At 36.0% G+C, this 21,104-nt stretch overlaps 1 non-coding gene across 1 annotated transcript; it reads left to right on the top strand.

The window, feature by feature from the left end:
* Positions 1-20,140: 20,140 nt before the first annotated feature.
* Positions 20,141-20,212, top strand: TRNAS-GGA (transfer RNA serine (anticodon GGA)). Its single transcript has one exon. It is a non-coding gene; the product is annotated as a tRNA-Ser (tRNA).
* The last annotated feature ends 892 nt before the right edge of the window (positions 20,213-21,104 follow it).

Genomic DNA, 21,104 nt, shown 5'->3' with positions numbered 1-21,104 from the left:
TCAAGGCTGTGTATTGTCACCCCCCGGCTTATTTAACTTATATGCAGAGTACATCATGAGAAACGCTGGACTGGAAGAAACACAAGCTGGAATCAAGATTGCCGGGAAAAATATCAATAACCTCAGATATGCAGATGATGCCACCCTTATGGCAGAAAGTGAAAAGGAACCAAAAAGCCTCTTGATGAAAGTGAAAGAGGAGAGTGAAAACGTTGGCTTAAAGATCAACATTCAGAAAATGAAGATCATGGCATCTCGTCCCATCAGTTCATGGGAAATAGATGGGGAAACAGTGGAAACAGTTTCAGACTTTATTTTCCTGGGCTCCGAAATCACTGCAGATGGTGACTGCAGCCATGAAATTAAAAGACGCTTACTCCTTGGAAGTAAATTTATGACCAACCTTGATAGTATATTCAAAAGCAGAGACATTACTTTGCTGACTAAGGTCCATCTAGTCAAGGCTATGGTTTTTCCAGTGGTCATTTATGGATGTGAGAGTTGGACTGTGAATAAGGCTGATTGCCGAAGAATTGATGCTTTTGAACTGTGGTGTTGGAGAAGACTCTTGAGATCTCTTGGACTGCAAGGAGATCCAAAAGTCCATTCTGAAGGAGATCAACCCTGGGATTTCCTTCGAAGGAATGATGCTAAAGATGAAGCTCCAGTACTTTGGCCACCTCATGTGAAGAGTTGACTCATTGGAAAAGACTCTGATGCTGGGAGGGATTGGGGGCAGGAGGAGAAGGGGATGACAGAAGATGAGATGGCTGGATGGCATCATGGACTCTATGGATGTGAGTTTGAGTGAACTCCAGAAGTTGGTGATGGACAGGGAGGACTGGTCTGCTGCGATTCATGAAGTCGCAAAGAGTCGGACACGACTGAGCGACTGAAGTGAAGTGAACTGAATTTACATACAACACAGAATAGTTTTGATATGTACAACACAATTATTCGACTTGCATTCATTATGATATGATTACCACAATAATCTATTTAATGTATCATCCAGTATATATACAACAACCACAAACTCCTTCTGATGAGAACTCCTAGGATTTATTCCTTTAGCAATTTCATATATGTCCCACAGCAGTACTAATAGTTCTCATGTTGTACATGATATGTCTAGTGCTTACTTATAACTGGGAATTTGTACAGTTTGAGCCCTTCATCCAATTGCCTATCTTTCTACCTACTCCCTACCTGTGATAATCACAAAATTGCTTCTTTTACTATGAGTTTCTTTAAAAAAAAAACAACAACAATAACAACAACAACAAAACCAACTTTCTAAGTGAGATTATACAGTATTTGTCTATCTCTTTCTGACTTATTTCACTTAGCATAATGCCCTCAAAGTCCACTGATAGTGTCACAAATGACATGATTTTCTCCTTTTTGTGGTTGAAACATACTTCATATATACATACATATGCTGGCAACTTCTTTATCCACTTAACCATCATTGCATACTTAGGTTGTTTCCAAGTCTTGGTTATTGTAAATAATGCTGGAATGAACATATGAGAAGAAGATATCCCTTTGACATATTTATTTTCCTTCAGATACATACTAGACCCTTGAACAACACAAGTCTGAGCTATGGGTGCCTACTTATGTGTGGATTTTTTTCAATAATTACCTTCGGAACTAGGTCTGTGGTTGGTTTTGGTTGAATCTGCAGATATAGAATGACAGATACAGAACTACAGATGCAGAAGTCCTAATATGGGACCTGAGCATCCCCAAACTTTGTTATCCCTAGTGGTTCCTGGACCCCTCTTTCTACCAATGGTATCTTCTTTATACTTCTGGGTATATAGAAGTATAATTGCTAGCTCATATGCTATCTCTATTTTTAATTTTTTGCGGAGTTTTGAGTGTCTTTTAATGTTCTTTTTGGCCAAATATTACTTCTCCTTTAAAGATTAGTAGCATTCATCCATATAATCATTTTTTTTTCATATGTGGGCTTTTTGTTATGAAATAATACATGGGAATGATTAGGAAGAAAAAAGATGCAGATTAGCTCAATATAAAAAAAAGTATGACAATCATCACTTCATTTTGTCATCTATAAAAATTAAGCTGCTTGTTATTTCCTGTTTTTTTTAAAGATGAATAGAGAACATTTTATAAGATTTTTAATACAAATGATATGTTACAAGAATTAATGTAGCAATTGTGCACCATCTATTTTTAAAGGTATCTTTACATTACATGCTCTGGGAGTTGGTGATGGACTGGGAGGCCTGGTGTTCTGTGGTCCATGGAGTTGCAAACAGACAGACATGACTGAGATACTGAATTGAACTGAACTTACATTGCTTGGAGATTTGGGTTGAATACTTTTTGAAATGGAGATAACTGGCTGAGTTTTTATAAGGCCCTATAGTGATTGGATTTTTATAGGAATTTTACTTAAAGATCTCTGTACTAGACTAGATATTCATAAGTCAAAGAGAAACTAGCTGTATTTTTATAATGGCTAACTTACTGCAGAGCATAAGTGAGGAGGTAATACTCTGCTTAATGCCTCATCCTTCCTGTGTACCTGGTCAGGGCTCAAGCTGACCACTGTATATGGTTCCCTGAAATTTGTCAGAGGAGTAAAGACAGACAAAGTATCAAAATTTCCTTGAAAGTGGGCTTTGAATCTTACTCCCATATGTTCAAGAGCTTTTATGTTATGAAAAGTGAAAGTGTTAGTTGCTCAGTCATGTCTGACTCTTTTTGACACCATGGATAGCCCAAAAGATTTCTCTGTCCATGGATTTTTCAGGCCAGAATACTGGAGTGGGTAACCTTGCCCTTCTCCAGGGAATCTTCCTGGCCCAGGAATTGAACCCAGGTCTCCTTCACTGCTGGCAGATCTCTTACCATCTGATCCAGCAGGGAAAGCTGGTACTTTTTTATGTTACAGTGACACATTTTATTGGATAGTGAATTGTGCATATTGATATAGCCAAATAGATTTATTTGCTGTCTTCTTTTTTCTAATTTTATTTCTTAATTATATTTAACTTAGAAAGCAGTAATTGATGAATGACCTTTACTACTTTAGAGAACTAATTACTTCAACTCACAGATTATACAAATTTTATCAAGCAGAACAGTACCTTTGTTATCAACTCAAAAACTGTTTCTTAACTCTCAGATATACTATCTAATGGAAACATCTAGGAGAGTTTTACAAATTTTTATTTCACTTAAAAATCTAGGCCTTTATGAATCTACTAAGAAATCTAACTAAAAGAAAAGTATATAAATCCAATATCAGTATCTTAACTTAGGCTGCTGTAACAGATAACCAAAGATTTGGTGGCTTAAACAATAGCCATTTGTTTTTCATTATTCTGAATGAAAATTTTAAACCAGGATGCCAGTTTTGTGTGATCAAATTATGGTTAGGACTCTGCTTGTGGCTTACAGATGGCTGTTTTCTTGCTTTACCCTCAAATGGTGGAGAGAGGTGAGTAGGGAGCAGGTGAGGAGAACAGGCTGTCTACTCTCTTCTTATGAGGGCACTAATCTCACCCTGAGGATCACACCCTCATGACCTCTTCTAACCCTAGTTATTCTCCAAAGGCCCTTCCTTTAAATACCATTACATTGGGATTTATGTCTTCAACATATGAATTTTGGTGGGACACAAACATTTGATCATTAACTATTAGGAATTGTGTTCATGATATAATTCCTCCAAAGATTACATATAAAGTATTATGAATAAAAATTTAAATGGCTTTTGTTTTCATAAAACACACAGACATTACTGTAGGTTTTACTGTAGAAGCATCTTTATTACTGCCTAAGTGATTTACAGTCTTGTGATGGAACTTCTACTGCTTCAGTAAACAAAAGAAAGAAATTTCAAATTCAATTATTAAAATGCTAACATTAGTTTGGTATGGAACCAAACAGAAAATCACTTTGTCCATGGCTTAAAAAGTAACATTATCCACAGTGTGAATTAGAAATCAGATTTTACTAGAAATATCTGTTTATTGACTATAATGGTAACAGTGAGATAAATGAAATATTATTTATTGAATTATATAGTAAACAATAAGGTCACTGGAAAGCACAAAGTTCAGAAATGAAGTATAAGCTTAGTGGTCTTTGTTCTCCTAAAAATATTAAAATAATTTATAGTAGCATATGTTTACATTTTTTGCTGCTCTATCTACTATAATTGAGTATGTGCCATAGATCCATAATATGTTTTCAAATGTATTATGACTGTTTCCTCTTGGTCTTTGACTAAGATCAAGTGTTATGTGTTGTCTCAAGGGACTCTAGCCTGCAAAAGCCAAGAAACAGATTGTTATCTAATAAGCATTTTAACTAAAATGATGGTAACCAATATTACACTATGTGTTTGATTATTTATGAGTAATCCATTGCTCAGTAAAGATGTTCAAAGCATTAGCCATAATGAATCTTCATCACTGTCAACCATGTCAGACAGTAATTACACTCCATATTTTTTTGTGTTCTTTTAACTCTTTTTATTTTGCCACTTGATTTGTTAAACAAAAAATAAGCTAAGTATAGCTTAAAGTCATAAACCCTATTGGTTTAAAAGTATTTGACTTTTTCTTTTCTGCTCTCAAGATATTAATGGAACACCTATTTTATTCACTGTAGAAGTTTTACAGACTCCTTAAGAGAGAGGTAATTATGTAATGTATGGATATTAGATAGTGTGTGTGTGTGTGTGTGTGTGTATGTGTGTGTGTGTGTGTGTCCCTACAGAGTCCCAGAGAAAATTGGGAGGAACTTCACTTTTTTTAGATTCCCATGTTTCAGCAAATAGTTTCCTTGCCTCCATTCAACTGTCAACACTCAGGTGTAACCAATTAAGATGTATCACTGTGTGATGGGGAAATCACTCATTTCTTACCCATTACTTGTATTTCTCATTCTTTGCTCAGATAAATCATATATTATTGGAACAAAGAGGAAATCTACTAAGCTCAAAAAATACATCTGCTGTCCTCCTTTGTAGTTAAGATTACTATTTGACCTTACCTTATAATCTGTCACTGGGGCTTCTGGGGAAGTACTTAAAAAATACACACACACACTCCTGACCACTTTGACTATTGGCTACTTGTATATCTACTTCCTCCCACAGTCATGGCTGTCACTGTGTGATTGCCTGGTTTTCCCTGAGGATGGCAAAGTGGAAAGGCAAAAAGATATTGGGGGGTTACTAGACCTCAGCAGCCCTGGATTGTCTCCAGATTTATCATTAAGTGACAGATTCCTCATTAATTTTGTCTGAGTCAGTCCCTTCTAGAAATCTTATATTCACAGTGAAATCCAATCCTTAGCATCTTCATAAGCCATGTATATTTTAGAAAGTACTTTGTAAGAACATAATGCCTGAAGTATCTGAAGAAAGTGATTGATCAAATCTTAAGATTCTGAAGTTGAAACTTCAGTTTTTATGACACATGAAACAAGATATTTTATAGCTACACTTAGTTGCCCTTATTAGAAGTATATGGTAATATAGAAAAATATTATGCTTTAAGCATGGACTATTCTCATTTGGGAATTAATCAAATCCTAAATTACTAACCTTGACAGACTGTACAATTCCAGGAAAGGAGGAAACATTTTTATCCTGCCCAAATATCCTCAGGGCCTAGCAAATGATTTAAAACATGGAAGATTCTAAATAAATACTTTGAAATAGTTGAGTCAATTAATGAAAAGATGGACAAACACAGGTTGTGCCCAAACGAACAAAACTCATTAAATGTGGATCATTCTTCTTTGATGTTAAAAGGCTTTTGTGAATGATTTCTGCCCTTGAATAGGCTCAACAAACAGTGCCCTGCAGTCCACACAAAGGCTTTTGTTTTCTGAGGTGTCTTTTTCTCTTCTCTTCCTCCCTTCTCCTGGTAACCTCCCCATCTTATCCCCTTCTCATTCCTTCCTTTTTCCCTATCCTACCTCCTCTCTCCTTCCCTCCCTTCTTTTCCCTTTTTTCTTTCTTTCTTTTGTTGTCTCTCACCAGCCCATTTGCTTAGTGACCCCAGTCTCCATCTTTTCAGCAAGACTCTGTGATCAAGAATCTGACTTTTTGAACCAAAGAGATACTGAGAGTGAACAGATATGTGTGTGCCTTCTTTTCATGAGAAAAAGAAATGCACTGAATGCCATTTTTTTTTCTTTATCTCTTAACCCCGGTTTTCTTTTCTATGTAAGCAGAATAAAATTTTTCCTGATTAGTTTACATGGCCTAGACCTCATATAAGCTTTAGAAGCAGAATCAAAATATCATTTCTTCCTAGAATATTACATTTTAAACCTGCTTAAAACATAACAACGTGTAGAGATAGAAAGTGATTTTACTACAGCATCCAAATATTAGATTGCACATCTCACCAAAATTGATTTTCAATATCTAAGTACAGGAAAAGTGGATAAAAATATTGCAGCCTGTTTTAAAAATAAATTGACCAAGTTTACTGATTCTAGATAAATTTCAACTACTACTCCTCATATCTTTAGTTTGATCTTGAACTTAATATCATACTGACCCCTGACTCTGTCTCTGGTCAGCTAGATAAAGTCCTGGAACTAGGGTTTGTATAATTTTATGCTGTATTTGTTAGTGTCTCTTAGATGAAAGTACAGCCAATATTGGGAAATAAGAGACTTTCTGTTCTCTGGATTCACTGGAAATCTTTGCTTATATAAACACTTTTGAGATTCAACTTAGAAACTGACCTTAGTTTATCATTGAAATAGACACCTAAAAAGTGTTCAGGAGGAGTCTCTGGACTTAAAAAAAATTTCCAAGTATCAGCCTTTGGCCTAACAATATTCTAGAGTCACATCACAGGTTGTAGGTTCATTTCTGTATTGATGTTTAAAAGCATATATGATATATATGTTTCAGGAGGTGATTTAATATTATATCCATTACAAAACTCTGAGTCACTCACAAAGTGGAGAATATTGTACTGAATTGCATGGCATCAACTGTGATATTATCACCTCTGACATCAATGTAACCTTCTCTGAGAGGCCAATTTCCAGAAAAACTGCCAGAGCCCAGGCTTGAGGAGAAAGTGGATACAAAATATATTAATTTAGAGGCATTAAAGCTGTTTCCCCAGTTTCCATGGGTGTTGAACATAAAATGGCTATCACTGTTTTATTTTGATGTTAAACCTTTTTAAATTTTTCAAGTGTATAAAGTTGAATAAGATTTGAATAGTAAGACATGGCACTATAAAATTCCATGTTGATTGTGTTTATATACATAAATATACAACATATTTGGAGGAATACAAAGTATTATTGAAAGTAAACCTCAGGAGAAAAGAGTTTAGTAGTCAAGAGTTTAGTGTCATTGGAAGTTTTTGCTCTTTTTCTTATATTGAGATCTATATATTTATATCAATTGTAACTTTACAAATAAAATATTAAAACATAATATAATAATATCATATCTCAGAATTGGAAAGGTGCCTTAAAGGTATTTTAGCATATTGGTGACAGAAAATTCTCAGTTTTGATAGATAATAAGAGAGTTCAATCTAGAATTAAGACCATCTTTGCTAATCTCTCTGCTTTAAAAATTAAACAAATTGACATTCTGTCTATCACTACAAATTAGATGTTTGTTTATCACTATAAATTTTAAAAACTCAAATATCTGTTTAAAAACAGCCAGTCTATGTCTGACGCAGGATGCAGCATGCTTGGGGCTGGTGCATGGGGATGACCCAGAGAGATGTTATGGGGAGGGAGGTGGGAGGGGGGTTTATGTTTGGGAACACATGTAAGAATTAAAGATTTTAAAATTTAAAAAATAAAAAACTAAAAAAAACAAAAACAAAAACAAAAAAAAAACAGTTTACTAATACAGTAATTACTTAAATCTAGAGTTTTTATATCAATGAGAAAAATATTTAAATAGAAATAAAATAACTAGATTCTAATATTGCCCAAATGTTTTCTTTTTTAAATAATCTTTAAATTTATCATTAAAAATATATTCTTACACCACTTCCCACATTTCTAGTGTTAAAAATGAATTTATAAATTCTGTCCACATTGTCACATACATCTGATTATTCAACAAAATAATATATGATAAATGTATTTAAAATTATAGTTTAAGTGGATAGAAAATATGCATAGCAGATTATATAAGCATATATGTGCATGCTTTTTATTTTTATATTTATTTTAGCAGAACAAACCAGAATCCAGGAAAATTTAAGTGACAGGAGCAAATATTATGGCTTAGAATTTATACATCATTTGGCAGTAACTTATCCAAACTGTCCATAGAGAGACACAAGCAAATTTCTGCTTGCTGAGAACTACATTTCTCAAACTAATAACTTTGAGAATCTTGAAAAATTTTTGGAAATAAATTAGAGTAAATAGGCGAGAAGAGAGTGATGTACAGTATGTCATGTGACAGCAGGAAATTAACAGAAAAGGGAGCCTTTTTATGGAAAACCTGAAAAAAATAATCATCAACATTTATGATGAGGGAAGCATTTAGTCTCATATATTTATGACTACACTTTTTTGGCATCATACTGGCAGATGTATACATATAATTTGCTAATTATAGTAGAAAATAAAATAAGTAAAATTACTTAGGAGATTAACTTCCAAAAAACAAACACGTGCATTTTTAAAATGCTTTTTGAGAGGGGAGAAAGCAAAACAAAAAAGTACATTAGTGGTGGTGGTTTAATCACCAAGTCATGTCCAACTCTTTGCGGCCCCATGGACAGAAGTCTGTGAAGCTCCTTTGTCAATGGGGTTCTCCAGGCAAGAATACTGGAGTGGGTTGCCATCTCTTCTCCAGGGTATCTTGCCCACAGACCCAGGGATTGACCCACCTCACCTGCATTGCAGATGGATTCTTTTACTGCTGAGCCACCAGGGAAGGCCCCATGTTTTATAGATTCACTCACTTGGAAAACATAAGCCACTTATGATCCTTTGTATTTCTGTGTTGTCTGTTGTGATCTCTCCATTTTCATTTCTAATTTTATTGATTTGGTTTTTCTCTCTTTGCTTCTTGATGAGTCTGGCTAATGGTTTGTCAATTTTATTTATCCTCTCAAATTTATTTTCAATTTTATTTATCCTTTTGGCTTTGTTGATTTTTGCTATGGTCTCTTTTGTTTTTTTTTGCATTTATTTCTGCCCTAATTTTTAAGATTTCTTTCCTTCTACTAACTCTGGGGTTCTCCAATTCTTCCTTTTCTAGTTGCTTTAGTTGTAGAGTTAGGTTATTTATTTGACTTTTTCTTGTTTCTTGAGGTATGCCTGTATTGCTATGAACTTTCCTCTTAGCACTGCTTTTATAGTGTCCCACAGGTTTTGGGTTGTTGTGTTTTCATTTTCATTCGTTTCTATGCATATTTTGATTTCTTTTTTGATTTCTTCTGTGATTTGTTGGCTATTCAGAAGTGTGTTGTTCAACCTCCATATGTTGGAATTTTTAATAGCTTTTCTCCTGTAATTGAGATCTAATCTTAGTGCATTATGGTCAGAAAAGATGCTTGGAATGATTTTGATTTTTTTGAATTTATCAAGTTTAGATTTATGGCCCAGGATGTGATCTATCCTGGAGAAGGTTCCATGAGCACTTGAAAAAAAGGTGAAATTCATTGTTTTGGGGTGAAATGTCCTATAGATATCAATTAGGTCTAACTGATCTAATGTATCATTTAAAGTTTGCGTTTCTTTGTTAATTTTCTGTTTAGTTGATCTGTCCATAGGTGTGAGTGGGGTATTATAGTCTCCCACTATTATTGTGTTATTGTTGATTTCCCCTTTCATACTTGTTAGCATTTGTCTTACATATTGCGGTGCTCCTATATTGGGTGCATATATATTTATAATTGTTATATCTTCTTCTTGGATTGTTCCTTTGATCATTATGTAGTGGCTTTCTTTGTCTCTTTTCACAGCCTTTGTTTTAAAGTCTATTTTATCGGATATGAGTATTGCCACTCCTGCTTTCTTTTGGTCTCTATTTGCATGGTATATCTTTTTCCAGCCCTTCACTTTCAGTCTGTATGTGTCCCTTGTTTTGAGGTGGGTCTCTTGTAAGCAACATATAGAGGGGTCTTGTTTTTGTATCCATTTGGCCAGTCTTTGTCTTTTGGTTGGGGCATTCAACCCATTTACGTTTAAGGTAATTATTGATAAGTATGATCCTGTTACCATTTACTTTATTGTTTTGGGTTCGGGTTTATACACCCTTTTTGTGTTTCCTGTCTAGAGAATATCCTTTAGAATTTGTTGGAGAGCTGGTTTGGTGGTGCTGAATTCTCTCAGCTTTTGCTTGTCTGTAAAGCTTTTGATTTCTCCTTCGTATTTGAATGAGATCCTTGCTGGGTACAGTAATCTGGGCTGTAGGTTATTGTCTTTCACCACTTTAAGTATGTCTTGCCATTCCCTCCTGGCCTGAAGAGTTTCTATTGAAAGATCAGCTGTTATCCTTATGGGAATCCCCTTGTGTGTTTTTTGTTGTTTTTCCCTTGCTGCTTTTAATATTTGTGTTTGATCTTTGTTAATTTGATTAATATGTGTCTTGGGGTGTTTCACCTTGGGTTTATCCTATTTGGAACTCTCTGTGTTTCTTGGACTTGGGTGATTATTTCCTTCCCATTTTAGGGAAGTTTTCAACTATTATCTCCTCAAGGATTTTCTCATGATCTTTCTTTCTGTCTTCTTCTTCTGGGACTCCTATAATTCGATTGTTGGAGCATTTCATATTGTCCTGGAGGTCTCTGAGATTGTCCTCATTTCTTTTAATTCGTTTTTCTTGTTTCCTCTCTGATTCATTTATTTCTCGCATTCTATCTTATATTTCACTAATCCTATCTTCTGCCTCCATTATTCTACTATTTGTTGCCTCCAGAGTGTTTCTGATCTCATTTATTGCATTATTCATTATATATTGACTCTTTTTTATTTCTTCTAGGTCCTTGTTAAACCTTTCTTGCATCTTCTCAATCCTTGTCTCTAGGCTATTTATCTGTGATTCCATTTTGATTTCAAGATACTATCAGCAGCTGTATGCCAATAAAATGGACAACGTGGAAGAAATGGACAAATTCTTAGAAAAGTACAATTTTCCAAAACTGAACCAGGAAGAAATAGAAAATCTTAACAGACCCATCACAAGCATGGAAATTGAAACTGTAATCAGAAATCTTCCAGCAAACAAAAGCCCAGGTCCAGATGGCTTCACAGCTGAATTCTACCAAAAATTTCGAGAAGACCTAACACCTATCCTACTCCAACTCTTCCAGAAAATTGCAGAGGAAGGTAAACTTCCAAACTCATTCTATGAGGCCACCATCACCCTAATACCAAAACCTGACAAAGATGTCACAAAAAAAGAAAACTACAGGCCAATATCACTGATGAACATAGATGCAAAAATCCTCAACAAAATTCTAGCAATCAGAATCCAACAACACATTAAAAAGATCATACACCATGACCAAGTGGGCTTTATCCCAGGGATGCAAGGATTCTTCAATATCCACAAATCAATCAATGTAATTCACCACATTAACAAATTGAAAAATAAAAACCATATGATTATCTCAATAGATGCAGAGAAGGCCTTTGACAAATTTCAACATCCATTTATGATAAAAACTCTCCAGAAAGCAGGAATAGAAGGAACATACCTCAACATAATAAAAGCTATATATGACAAACCCACAGCAAACATTATCCTCAATGGTGAAAAATTGAAAGCATTTCCCCTAAAGTCAGGAACAAGACAAGGATGTCCACTTTCACTCCTACTATTCAACATAGTTCTGGAAGTTTTGGCCACAGCAATCAGAGCAGAAAAAGAAATAAAAGGAATCCAAATTGGAAAAGAGGAAGTAAAACTCTCACTGTTTGCAGATGACATGATCCTCTACATAGAAAACCCTAAAGACTCCACCAGAAAATTACTAGAGCTCATCAATGAATATAGTAAAGTTGCAGGATATAAAATCAACACACAGAAATCCCTTGCATTCCTATACACGAATAATGAGAAAGTAGAAAAAGAAATTAAGGAAACAATTCCATTCACCATTGCAACGAAAAGTATAAAATACTTAGGAATATATCTACCTAAAGAAACTAAAGACCTATATATAGAAAACTATAAAACACTGATGAAACAAATCAAAGAGGACCCTAATAGATGGAGAAATATACCATGTTCATGGATCGGAAGAATCAATATAGTGAAAATGAGTACACTACCCAAAGCAATTTACAAATTCAATGCAATCCCTATCCAGCTACCAGCCATATTTTTCACAGAACTAGAACAAATAATTTCAAGCTTTGTATGGAAATACAAAAAACCTCGAATTGCCAAAGCAATCTTGAGAAATAAGAATGGAACTGGAGGAATCAACTTGCCTGACTTCAGGCTCTACTACAAAGCCACAGTCATCAAAACAGTATGGTACTGGCATAAAGACAGACATATAGATCAATGGAACAAAATAGAAAGCCCAGAGATAAATCCACACACATATGGACACCTTATCTTTGACAAAGGAGGCAAGAATATACAATGGAGTAAAGACAATCTCTTTAACAAGTGGTGCTGGGAAAACTGGTCAACCACTTGTAAAAGAATGAAACTAGATCACTTTCTAATACCCCACACAAAAATAAACTCAAAATGGATTAAAGATCTAAATGTAAGACCAGAAACTATAAAACTCCTAGAGGAGAACATAGGCAAAACACTCTCCGACATAAACCACAGCAGGATCCTCTATGATCCACCTCCCAGAATTCTGGAAATAAAAGCAAAAATAAGCAAATGGGATCTAATTAAAATTAAAAGCTTCTGCACAACAAAGGAAAATATAAGCAAGGTGAAAAGACAACCTTCTGAATGGGAGAAAATAATAGCAAATGAAGCAAGTGACAAACAACTAATCTCAAAAATATACAAGCAACATATGCAGCTCAATTCCAGAAAAATAAACAACCCAATCAAAAAATGGGCCAAAGAACTAAATAGACATTTTCCAAAGAAGACATACGGATGGCTAACAAACACATGAAAAGATGCTCACCATCACTCATTATTAGAGAAATGCAAATCAAAACCACAATGAGGTACCACTTCACACCAGTCAGAGTGGCTGCGATCCAAAATCTGCAAGCAATAAATGCTGGAGAGGGTGTGGAGAAAAGGGAACCCTCCTACACTGTTGGTGGGAATGCAAACTAGTACAGCCACTATGGAGAACAGTGTGGAGATTCTTTAAAACATTGCAAATAGAACTACCTTATGACCCAGCAATCCCACTTCTGGGCATACACACCGAGGAAACCAGAATGGAAAGAGACACATGTACCCCAATGTTCATCGCAGCACTGTTTATAATAGCCAGGACATGGAAACAACCTAGATGTCCATCAGCAGATGAATGGATAAGAAAGCAGTGGTACATATACACAATGGAGTATTACTCAGCCGTTAAAAAGGATTCATTTGAATCAGTTCTGATGAGATGGATGAAACTGGAGCCGATTATACAGAGTGAAGTAAGCCAGAAAGAAAAACACCAATACAGTATACTAACACATATATATGGAATTTAGAAGATGGCAATGACGACCCTGTATGCAAGACAGGAAAAAAGACACAGATGTGTATAATGGACTTTTTGGACTCAGAGGGAGAGGGAGAGGGTGGGATGATTTGGGAGAATGGCATTCTAACATGTATACTATCATGTAAGAATTGAATTGCCAGTCTATGTCTGACGCAGGATACAGCATGCTTGGGGCTGGTGCATGGGGATGACCCACAGAGATGTTGTGGGGAGGGAGGCGGGAGGGGAGTTCATGTTTGGGAACGCATGTAACAATTAAAGATTTTAAAATTAAAAAAATAAAAAAACTAAAAAAAAAAAAGAAAAAGAAAACATAAGCCACTTGAAAGAAACAATTCTGATTTGAGGAGGAAAAAAAAAAACCTGTGGAAAATAACATTTCAGCTAGAAAAGCTACATTTCTTTTTTCTCTTTAACTTTAGAATGCATCTTTGTTGCAAAATATTGTAATATCAATTAATTTCAGGGCCAAGTTAGAAGAAAACTAGAGGCAGAGCATCTGTTCCCAGGTTTTACCTGCTGGTTGCCTCCCTCCTGCAATTTCAGAACAATAAAACCTATGCCATTGGATAATTTCCAGAGTAGGCTGGTTATTTCTTTGGTGGTGCAGCAATCAGTCTAAAGGGCTCTGCTCACAAGTTTTGGAGCCATGAGGTTTGTTGAGACCTGAGATTTTGCTGTGCAGTGTGTTTGTGTGCCAGTGTGTAAGAGTATAGGTATAATGAGACTGGTTTTTTCACTGTGAGAATGTTTGTTTGTTATGAAAGCCTCTTTGTGTTTTTATTTTTTCCTGGGTGTATTGCATATGCGAATTCTTTATACAGTTGCTTTTGTTTGTTTTACCGGTTTTGTGTGTCTTGATTTTTTTAGAAGCCATAGCAGCATTGAGACATGTTTATATTTCCTTGACTGTTCATCTGATCCATAATCAATGAACCACATGGATAGTAAGAAACAATATCTGCCCTGGGGATAGAATGTAAGTTTCTTATTTATTCCCTGTAGTTTGAGTTGCCTCAATGTGTAAAATTCTAAAAACTTCATACCTTCCTGGACTTTACAGTTAATTCTTGGGGTATGTCTGGAAATATAAGTTCTATTGAAACACTCCTAGCACTTAGTCAAGGTTGAGTTGCAGCTAAAATTTTTCTCTAATTGTGTTCTAATTTTTCTCTAATTGTGGACACTAATTATGTTCTTTAAAAAATAATAAAACAGTATTTATATTCTGTTACATATGCTCTCAGAATTGGTACATGTAGAATATTCCAGTTATAATATAAGTTATATACTGTATAATATCAGATTGACAATCATATTAGTACATGTATATAATGTTGCTTATTTGTTTATATATTACTTATGTGGATAGATTGTTTAATAATTTTTAAGGTAGATAATTTTAGGAAAGTTTACATTTAATTTACAGAAATAATTCAAGTGTTTATCATATTTTCTACAATATAAACAAATATATTGTATAATATATACACAAATATAAAAAATATAAACAAATATATTGTTTATATGCCTTGTAATTACTTTCAAATTCCAATTTTCTTTGGCTGATTTGCTCCAAGAATTTACTACTATCACTGAATAATAAAATATATATATATTATTGGTTATTTGCATCTATAAGAAATGAAATTATCCTCTGTACAATTATTCTCCTTAAAACAGAATATTGAAGAGCATAGCTGAGTGAATATAATCAATATTTCTTGCAATTTCTAGAAAATTAGCAAAGTTTAAAAATCTATATGTACCCTGTATTACCATTTATATGTAAAAATAAGACAATATATATTAAATGAATCTTTGCAGGAATCTCTCTTGACTTTGTAATCCTCTTCTCTGTCACCTAAGTCCTATGGCTTTACTGTAAACTTGTAATATATAGCAAGTTGTTATCCTTGAAATAGATTTCCCATATATGTCACAAGTATTAAAAGGGCTTCCCTGGTGGCTCAGTGGTAAAGAATCCACCTACCAATTCAGGAAATGCAGGTTCGATCCCTGGGTCTGGAAGATAGCATGGAGGAAGAAATGGCAACCCACTGCAGTATTCTTGCCTGGGAAATCCCATGGACAGAGGATCCTGGCAGGCTACAGTGCATGGGATCACAAAAGAGTCACAAAACTTAGTGACTAACAACAAAAAACAGACATGAAATTCTAGTTTCCATAAGGCATTTTATTCTGAATTTATACCAAATAAGTCAATTAATCAAGACCCTCTATAAGATGAAATTCACTATCCTTGAGGAGGCAGGATCCCACAATCTCAACAAAACCCAAGTGGCAAAGCTAAGCTACCAGAGTAGTCCCACCACTGAAAGGTCTCTTCATATCACAGGATATGCTTACTGTTGCTCCTTTAACATGCTAATCTGCAGATGGTAAAGAATCTGCCTGCAATGCAGGAGACCAAGGTTCAATCCCTGGGCTGGGAAGATCCCTTGGAGAAGGGAATGGCACTCATTCTAGTATTCTTGCTTGCAGAATCCCATGAACAATGGAGCCTGGTGGGCTATACGTTCCATGGGGCTGCAAAGAATCAGATACAACTGAGCAGCTAACATTGTCACTTTATTTTCACCAGGTAGAACATTTGCCAATGTTCATGATTGCTTACTCATACTGTCAGCGTTTGGTGATCATGCTGGCATTTTTTCCTTTTGGGTTTTAAAGTACTGATGTATAATGCTTTGATGGAGAGTGAAGTGAAGTGAAATGAAGTTGCTCAGTTGTGTCTGACTCTTTGCGACCCCATGGACTGTAGCCTACTGGGCTCCTCCATCCATGGGAGTTTCCAGGCAAGAGTACTGGAGTGGGTTGCCATTGCCTTATCCAGAGGATCCTCCCCACCTACGGATCAAACCTGGGTCTCACACATTATAGGCAGACGCTTTACCATCTGAACCACAAGGGAAGCACTTTTTTGGAGAGTAACATGGATAAAAGTTAATATCTCATTTCTAAGATGTTATCTTTGCAGCCTCTGATGGATGAGGTAAAAGTGTTATTAAAAGCACTGCACTCAATATGCCAGCAAAATTGGAAAACTCAGCAGTAGCCACAGGACTGGAAAAGGTCAGTTTTCATTCCAATCCTTGCCTATTTAATTTATATGCAGAGTACATCATGTGAAATACTGGGCTAGATGAAGCACATGCTGGAATCAAAATTACCAGGAGAAATATCAATAATCTCAGATATACAGATGACACCACCCTTATGGCAGAAAGTGAAGAGGGACTAAAGAGCCTCTTAATGAAAGTGAAAAGGGAGAGAGAAAAAGCTGGCTTAAAACTCAACATTCAAAACTAAGATCATGGCATCTGGTCCCATCACTTCATGGGAAAAAATGGGGAAACAGTGGAAACAGTGACAGACTTTATTTTGGAGGGGGCTCCAGAATCACTGCAGATGGTGACTGCAGCCATGACATTAAAAATCTCTTGCTCCTTGGAAGAAAAGCTATTTCCAACCTAGACAGCAAATTAAAAAGGAGAGGCATTACTTACCAACATAGTCCATTTAGCCAAAGCCGTGATTTTTCCAGTCATCATGTATAGATGTGAGAGTTGGATCATAAAGAAAGCTGAGAGCCAAAGAATTGGTGCTTATGAACTGTGGTGCTGGAGAAGATGCTTGAGAGTCCCTTGGACTGCAAGGAAATCAAACCAGTCAGTCCTAAAGGAAATCAATCCTGAATATTCATCAGAAAGTCTGATGCTGAAGCTCTAAAAATCGGGCCACTTGATTGGAAGAACTGATTCATTGGAAAAGACCCTGATCCTGGGAAAGAAAGAAGACAGGAGGAGAAAGGGGCAACAGAGGATAAGATGGTTGGATGGCATCACCAACTTGATGGGCATGAGTCTGAGCAAGCTCCAGGAATTGATGATGGACATGAAGCCTGGTGTGCTGCAGTCCATGGGGTCTCAAAGAGCCGGACACAACTGAGCAACTGAAAACTTTAATGAATATGGATAAAAGTTAAGAAATATTTCTCATTTCTGAGATGATATTTTTGCAACTGTAATATTTATTAGATTATTTAAGTGGTGTTCAATAAATATAAGTCCCCTTTTAGATGACTTTGGAATAACTGTATGATCTGGCTCCAATAGACCTTTCTATTAAATCCTCACTAAGAGTTTGGGTGAACTCCGGGAGTTGGTGACGGGCAGAGAGGCCTGGCGTGCTGCAGTTCATGGGATCACAAAGAGTCGGATATGACTCAGTGACTGAACTGAACTGAACTGAATTGCCTTAAAGAAGCATCTAAACAACAAACAATAAAGACAGCTGACAATCTGTAGTTATATTAGGATCTATAAACTTTTCTTTTTCCTATTATTCATAACTTTAACTTGAATGATCAATTTTCATGATTATTTACCCAGTCCCCCAATCAGCATTAATATTAAACCCAATAGGCTATCTCTTATTATAGTATATTATAATATCTGTTGCCCTGAGTTATATCCACCTGTGATTCTTCTATGCTATATGAGCTGATTGTACATTTTGTCCTCTGTCTCACTTCCATCCCCTTATTCTGGTACCTGACATGGTAACTTATAAATAGTAGATGTTTCCTAAAGAAATGTGATTGTGTCAAGTGTGTCATTGGAAACATCTCAAGGAGATTGACCGAACTGGATAGTATCTTTGGTTTCTTATTAAATTTGTTACTCTTGTAAAAGTGCAGATTAAGTATTACAAAAATGGGGAAGACCCAGAGAGATGTTATGCGGAAGGAGGTGGGAGGGGGGGTTCATGTTTGGGAACGCATGTAAGAATTAAAGATTTTAAAATTTAAAAAAATAAAAAAACTAAAAAAAAAATTAAAAAAATAAAAAATTAAAAAAAAAATCAACTGCTTGGCAAATGTCAAGACATATACTTTATCCATCTATGAAATAAAGTGAAAACGTAAGTCAAAAAAATAATAAAATCATTCCATATACATCTTTATTTACATAAATATCATTCAGGCTCCTCTCAAACAAGGCACCAATGGACCTCATTACTAAGTTAAAGAAAAATATAATTTCAGCATAATCTCTCAGGGTAATGAAATCAAAGAGAAAGCATGGGGTCTGAACCCTGAGATTATGATTATGGCTCTGACATAAGTGATCTTTGTGAACTTCACCAGGTCACTAACCTTCTCTTGGTCTGTGTTTCTTCTTTACTAAAATTATGATAGTGCATGAGGCCACTTGCCTAGTCTTTTCATGTTTTAAGTTGGCAATTTTAATTATGAGTTCAGTTCAATTACTCAGTCCTGTCTGACTCTTTGCAACCCCCTGGACTGCAGCACACCAGGCCTCCCTGTCCATCACCAACTCTCTGAGTTCACCCAAACTCATGTCCATTGAGTCAGTGATGCCATCCAATCATCTCATCCTCTGTTGGCCCCTTCGCCTCTCACCTTCAATCTTTCCCAGCATCAGGGTCCTTTCAAATGAAGCAGCTCTTCGCATCAGGTGACCAAAGTATTGGAGTTTCAGCTTCAACATCAGTCCTTCTAATGAACATTCAGGACTGATTTCCTTTATGATCGACTGGTTGGATCTCCTTGCAGTCCAAGGGACTCTCAAGAGTCTTCTCCAACACCACAATTCAGAAGCATCATTTCTTATGCACTCAGCTTTCTTTATAGTCCAACTCTCACATCCATACATGACTACTGGAAACACCATCACCTTGATTCAATGGACTTTTGTTGACAAAGTAATGTCTCTGCTTTTTAATATGCCATCTAGGTTGGTCATAGCTTTTCTTCTAAAGAGCAAGCATCTTCTAAAGAGCAAGCATCTTTTTATTTCATGGCTGCAGTTACCATCTACAGTGATTTTGGAGCCCCCCCAAAATAAAGTCTGCCACTGTTTCCACTGTTTCTCTATTTGCCATAAAGTGATAGGACTGGATGCCATGATCTTAGTTTTCTGAATGCTGAGTTTTATGACAACTTTTTCACTCTCCTCTTTCACTTTCATCAAGGGGCTCTTTAGTTTGCCTTCACTTTCTGCCATAAGGGTGGTGTCATCTGCATAACTGAGGTTATTGATATTTCCCCCAGCAATCTTGATTCCAGCTTGTGATTCCAGCTTCATCCAGCACAGCGTTTCTCATGATGTACTCTGCATATAAGTTAAAAAAGCAGGGTGACAATATACAGCCTTGATGTACTCCTTTTCCTATTTGGAACCAGGCTATTGTTCCATGTCCAGTTCAAAGTGTTGCTTCCTGACCTGCATATGGGTTTCTCATGAGTCAGGTCAGGTGGTCTGGTATGTCCATCTCTTTCAGAATTTTCCACAGTTTATGGTGATCCACACAATCAAAGGCTTTGGCATAGTCAATAAAGCAGAAATAGATGTTTTTGTGGAACTCTCTTACTTTTTCCATGATCTACCAGACGTTGGCAATTTATTTTCTGGTTCCTCTGCCTTTTCTAAGTGGCTCAGAGGTTAAAGCATCTGCCTGGAATGCAGGAGACCCAGGTTTGATCCCTGGGTTGGGAAGATCCCCTGGAGAAGGAAATGGCAACCAACTCCAGTACTCTTGCCTGGAGAATCCCATGGAGGGAGGAGCCTGGTAGGCTAAAGTCCATGGGGTCACAAAGAGTCGGACACGACTGAGCGACTCACACACACACACACTGCCTTTTCTAAACCCAGCTTGAACATCTGGAAGTTCATGGTTCACATATTGCTGAAGCCTGGCTTGGAGAATTTTGAGCATTACTTTGCTAGTGTGTGAGATGAGTGCAATTGTGCATTTGAGTGCAATTGAGCATTCTTTGGCATTGCCTTTCTTTGGGATTGGAAGGAAAGCTGCCCTTTCCCAGTCCTGTGACCATTGCTGAGTTTTCCAAATTTGCTGGCATATTAAGTGCAGTGCTTTCACAGCATCATCTTTTAGGACTCGAAATAGCTCAACTGGAATTCCATGATTTCCACTAGCTTTGTTCATAGTGATGCTTCCTAAGGCCCACTTTACTTCACATTCCAGGATTTCTGGCTTAGGTGAGTGATCAGACCATTGTGATTATGTGGATTGTGAAGATCTGTTTTGTACAGTTTCTGTGTATTCTTGCCACCTCTTTTTAATATATTCTGCTTCTTAGGTCCATACCATTTCTGTCCTTCATTGAGTAAAGGACCAAAAACATTATAAGTAAAAAGTACCAAAAACATTTGAATTTTATATTTTTATTGAAGCATATTTGATTTATAATATTTTGTTATTTTCATGTATACAGCAAAGTGATTCTCTTTACATGTTATACATATATATGTGCATATATGTTTTTTAGATTCTTTCCATTTTGTTCTTACAAGACATTGAATATACACACTGCTATATATTAAATATATGAACAAGGATGACCTATTATATAGAATAGGGGACTAT

This window comes from Ovis aries, chromosome 6, assembly GCF_016772045.2.
Source record: "Ovis aries strain OAR_USU_Benz2616 breed Rambouillet chromosome 6, ARS-UI_Ramb_v3.0, whole genome shotgun sequence".
NCBI classification, from domain to species: Eukaryota; Metazoa; Chordata; class Mammalia; order Artiodactyla; family Bovidae; genus Ovis; species Ovis aries.
Note: the sequence above shows the minus strand (reverse complement) of the source record. Positions and strands in the feature narration are given on the sequence as shown.